We start from the raw sequence: 4,815 nt of genomic DNA, 5'->3' as shown, positions 1-4,815 counted from the left end.
CACACACACACACACACACACACACACACACACACACACACACACACACACACACACAACAACAACAATTCTGAGCCTCCATTTGTTTTATGTCTTTACAAATGGTTTTAACAGTTCTTGTATTCTATTTACTTTCATTTCATTTCAGTCATATTCAAACAAAGACAGACTTTATGGTCTGCCATTCATAAGCATAAAAAAGCCAACTGTATCTGATTTACTGACACTCCGCATTACAAGGTATCAGCTGCAGTGGAAAATATGCTTCTTTGTTTGCATCTCCATGGAGACTTTGGTTCAAAAACATTAATGTTTAGGTGTTGTGTAGAACAAAAAGAAGCTGCAGCCCTGTTATCTACCCAGGCACCAGTTAACGTTAACAGCACACCCTGATTGGACAAGACAGTGATGCGTTTGCTGTCACAGATGTTGGCTGACAGTGTTTTCTTAAACTAACGAGGACTTAAATATACAGCAGCCGGAGGAAGCTGAAGTGTCTGAGCTGGTGAAACAAACACGCAGCTGACATGTCACGCAGCACACACATATGAGAGCAGAGATTTGAAGATGACGCAGATGATTCAGTATAACAGACAATTATATCGAAATTATAGTGTAGTTTTTGGTAAGCACTTTCTAACTCTGTGCTTTATAAATAAATGTTGTGTTCACCTGAGAAATTTATTAGTGCAGATCATATACTGAGGTTAAAAGCAATGTAACCTAGTGATTTGCTTTAAAAAAAAACACAAAAACAATTTGTTAAAGATCCAAGCACTATCTCCTTCTGCTTCACTAAACTGCTGTTTATGTTCCACATCCACAGAGTAATCATTAAGCTGAAGACTCTGCTGTGTTCGTCAAAGGTTTTTATGTTTCTCACTTCAGTGCTGAGCAAGAATAGTTTTAGCCAAGAATATTACTTAAATGAAAAGTTTGTGGATGTTCTGCCTAATTCTCCTTATTATTAAGTAACTTTTCAGCCATGAGTGACATCAGTCAGAGAGCAGAGAGTAGCAAGAAAAGGTTAAAAGTCGTTTCTGTCTAGGCTAATGCCTAGCCAGATGAGGGCCTGTTTGATCAAGTAAACATGCTAGGCAAAAGTGTTGATGTTTAATATTTGCATCATTATGTTCTGTCACACCGATAGGTCAGTTTTAAGAAAGAGTTGTTTTAGACACCTGAAAAACTATTTTTTAAATAGCAATTAGCTTAGCCTTAAAAAAGATTTCTGTTTATGACTGTGGTACAGCTGAAAACTTCCAGAAATATTTTGATAAAACATCACTTCAAAAATGGCCTAACTATATCTGTAATGCAGTGGTACTTTATTAATTTTACAAAATCACAAAGTGCCATACAGGACCGTTTCAAGTAGGTGTGCACCAATAAATCAGTTATATTATTGTAAGAGATGTCTCAGGCTCTTAGCATAAATTACAGTTAACGGCTGTCGTTTTTAAAAATAACCAAAGGAATTAGATTGTATAAGCTAAATAACAATTTAAATTGAAACTTACAGCAGTGTAAATATTTACAAATCAGCATTCTTATAGATATACAAAAATTTAGCTCAAATTAGAAAACATGTAGCTAAAATCTCAAAGCATTAGTTAAACGTTATCACAAGTAAAATAAGCGAGAAGATAAAATATGGATGAAACAGAGGCAAAACGTTCAAATCTGCATCAACACAACTGAAACTGGTAGAAACAGGATAAGATAACAAAAACAGTGATTATGCTGACTCAGATTTCAAGTGTTTTGAAGGAACTGAATCAATCTCAACACACAATAAGCAATACTAAACTGATAAAATATAGAGTCTTTAACTTTCTGATTTAAGAAAACGGTTCATCTCTTCATCAACAGATAACCTCAGTGTGCGATGTCAGGCTGTCAGCCAAATGTTTGTGTGACACATCACACAACCGTCTAACTGTTTTCACCATACTGGCAGCAGAACTCAAAGGAAAGAAGTGCGCTGCATGAACGTCTCTGTGCCTGGTTAAAGAGCGGGGAGCCTGTACACTCGCGCTGCCAGAGAAAGTGGAAATGCTCTTTGTTGCCCCTCAGTCAGGTGGAAAATTGCAAACCCATTTGTCATTGTGTGCCAAGATGCAGAGGTCAGTCAGTGGATTCCTTCATGACAAGCTTAGGGAATCAAATGTTTTTCCATGGCCTCACCCTTTCACACCTGCACCTCCAGGTAGGAAAAAAATACACACTCAAGGAGGGAAGCAGAGAAAAGAGGGCTTAGAGCGAACGACTTAAAGACAGAGCAGAGAAAACCGATACGCTGGAAGAATTTGGTGTGAAACCCTGCACTTCTATTGGCTACTTCAGTTCACAGGAACCAAGCAAACATTTAGTTCACAGTGGCAGATGAAATGCCGGGTTTTCGCCCACATCCAAACCAGGAGAACACCACTAATTATTCCTGCGTGTGACCGCAGAACATTCTTACAGGCTTAAAAAGATGTTGTTTCCTTGTCTCTGAAAACAGCAACTCCTTGATTTGAGATTAAAGCCATTAAAATGTTTCCACTACGTGATCAACTGCTTTCTCAACGTGACTAAAGGTGGAAATGCAGCAAAGAAAACCTGACCGTCTGGAAGACTTGGGGCTTCTGGTGCAGCCGGCACAAAGTCAAACAAGTTTTAATCGAAAGTTGATTTTACAAATATTGAGCCGATTTGCTCAAACCTTGTAAATGATGATATGCACAGGCTCGTGTAATTTTAATGAGATATGTTGACTCTTGTACTAAATGTCTAGGATGACTCTCAGCTCTCACCACATCAAGTTTTAGCTCAATATATAATAATTTAATAAAAAATTAGCACTGAGTTGTAGTCATTTATGTGTTTTTCTAAAGTCAATTGGCCATGACCATGACAACGATCTTGAGTTGGGTATAAGAAATATCATTTGTAGCTATACATGTCAATCAAAAAAAAACTTTCATTAAAAAGCAGTGATTCATCAGATTTTTTGAAAACAGAGTTGAGTTCACTAATTAAAAATTTTAGACACTCGTTTCATGTGATCAGTCTCAGCTACACTCAGCTAACTTCACTCTAAAAGTTAATCAGTTGGTATTTTACTGACAGACAAATGAACACACACGAGCAAAACATTTATCTGTTTTGCTAACGTTAGCTTAGATACCACTGTCAGTTTTAGCTTTTACCTATGGTTTTGCTACTTCACTTTAGCTAATTTTAGCTTTTATCTACTATTCTACATTTATCTCTTACTATTCTGCTATTTTTAGTTTTTAGCAAGTTTTGCTTATTTGACCAACCTTTCTCACATGTTGCTTTCAGTCATGCATGATGGAAATTATGTAACTTCTGTTCATTAGCTCCTGCTTACATCCGTCTTGTACCAGTCAGATCTCTCTTGTCAGTGTCAAATTTATTTATACAGCACATTAAAAACAACGTCCATGTCTTCTTTTCATCTCCACGGTTAAACAAGAAATGGAAACTACAGGGGTTAGACAATGAAAATGAAACACCTGTCATTTTAGTGTGGGAGGTTTCATGGCTAAATTGGACCAGACTGGTGGCCAATCTTCATTACGGTAATTGCACATTGCACCAGTAAGAGCAGAGTGTGAAGGTTCAATTAGCAGGGTAAGAGCACAGTTTTACTCACAATATTGAAATGCACACAACATTATGGGCAACATACCAGAGTTCAAAAGAGGACAAATTGTTGGTGCACATCTTGCTGGTGCATCTGTGACCAAGACAGCAAGTCTTTGTGATGCATCAAGAGCCACATTATCCAGGGTAATGTCAGCATACCACCAAGAAGGACCAACCACATCCAACAGGATTAACTGTGGACACAAGAAAAAGCTGTCTGAAAGGGATGTTATGGTCTAAAACCATTCATTGTCTAACCCCTGTAGGTCTTCCTCCTCCAACTCTTACCAGAGAACACCAGCCTCTCTTCAAATGTCTGTATCTATTCTACTATCACTGTTATTGTTTATATTTAGCTATGCATGACGTCTGCTATATTGGGCCATGTAGGAGGTATTATGGTGATTCACCCATCGTGTTTACTACAGTATATTACTTAAATCAATCAGTCAAATGTTACGATAATCTGAAATTCTTTCATGGTACACTGTTTAAATCACATGGCTAAACAAGAACAAGTCTCTGCAGGTCAAAAGGCTCCAACAGTGGGACTCAAGTCCTTTTTACTTTTACCTTTTTGATAATAAAGAATTATCTAAGTCTTAGAATTTATCATGAATTAATATAACTGTAATCTCTTACGCATTCAGCACATTATGTCCTAACTGCATCACTTCATGCTACACATTGCTGTGTGAAACAAGGGTTGAGTGAATGTGGATTCAGTCAGATGTTGATTCTAACTTCAGATCATGTCGTGTTGAATGTAGGTTATTATTTATTTATTTATTTATTTATTTATTGTGTGTGTGTGTGTGTGTGTGTGTGTGTCCTTGTTTTTCCTACATCATGGGGTCCAGTTTTAAGGAAAATGCAGCATCGTGGGGACCGGGTGTTCCTTGTGGGGCCCAAAGCCTGGGCCCCACAACTTCGGAAGCTGATTTTGGGTTGAGGGTTGGGTTTAGGACCAAGATGTGAATTGAGCTTAGGTTAGTTTTAGGGTCTGGAAGGTACCTGTGAGGTTAGGGTTAGGGTTGGTGGACAGGGTTAGGATATAAAATTACCAAAAAAATTAATGAAAGTCAATGGATGGGCCCCACCAGGATATTAAAACAAGTTTTGTGTGTGTGTGTGTGTGTGTGTGTGTGTGTGTGTGTG

The sequence above is a fragment of the Austrofundulus limnaeus genome, unplaced genomic scaffold (genome assembly GCF_001266775.1).
Source record: "Austrofundulus limnaeus strain Quisiro unplaced genomic scaffold, Austrofundulus_limnaeus-1.0 Scaffold408, whole genome shotgun sequence".
Lineage (NCBI taxonomy): Eukaryota > Metazoa > Chordata > Actinopteri > Cyprinodontiformes > Rivulidae > Austrofundulus > Austrofundulus limnaeus.
The sequence above is the reverse complement of the archived record's forward strand: the minus strand, read 5'-3'. Positions refer to the sequence as shown.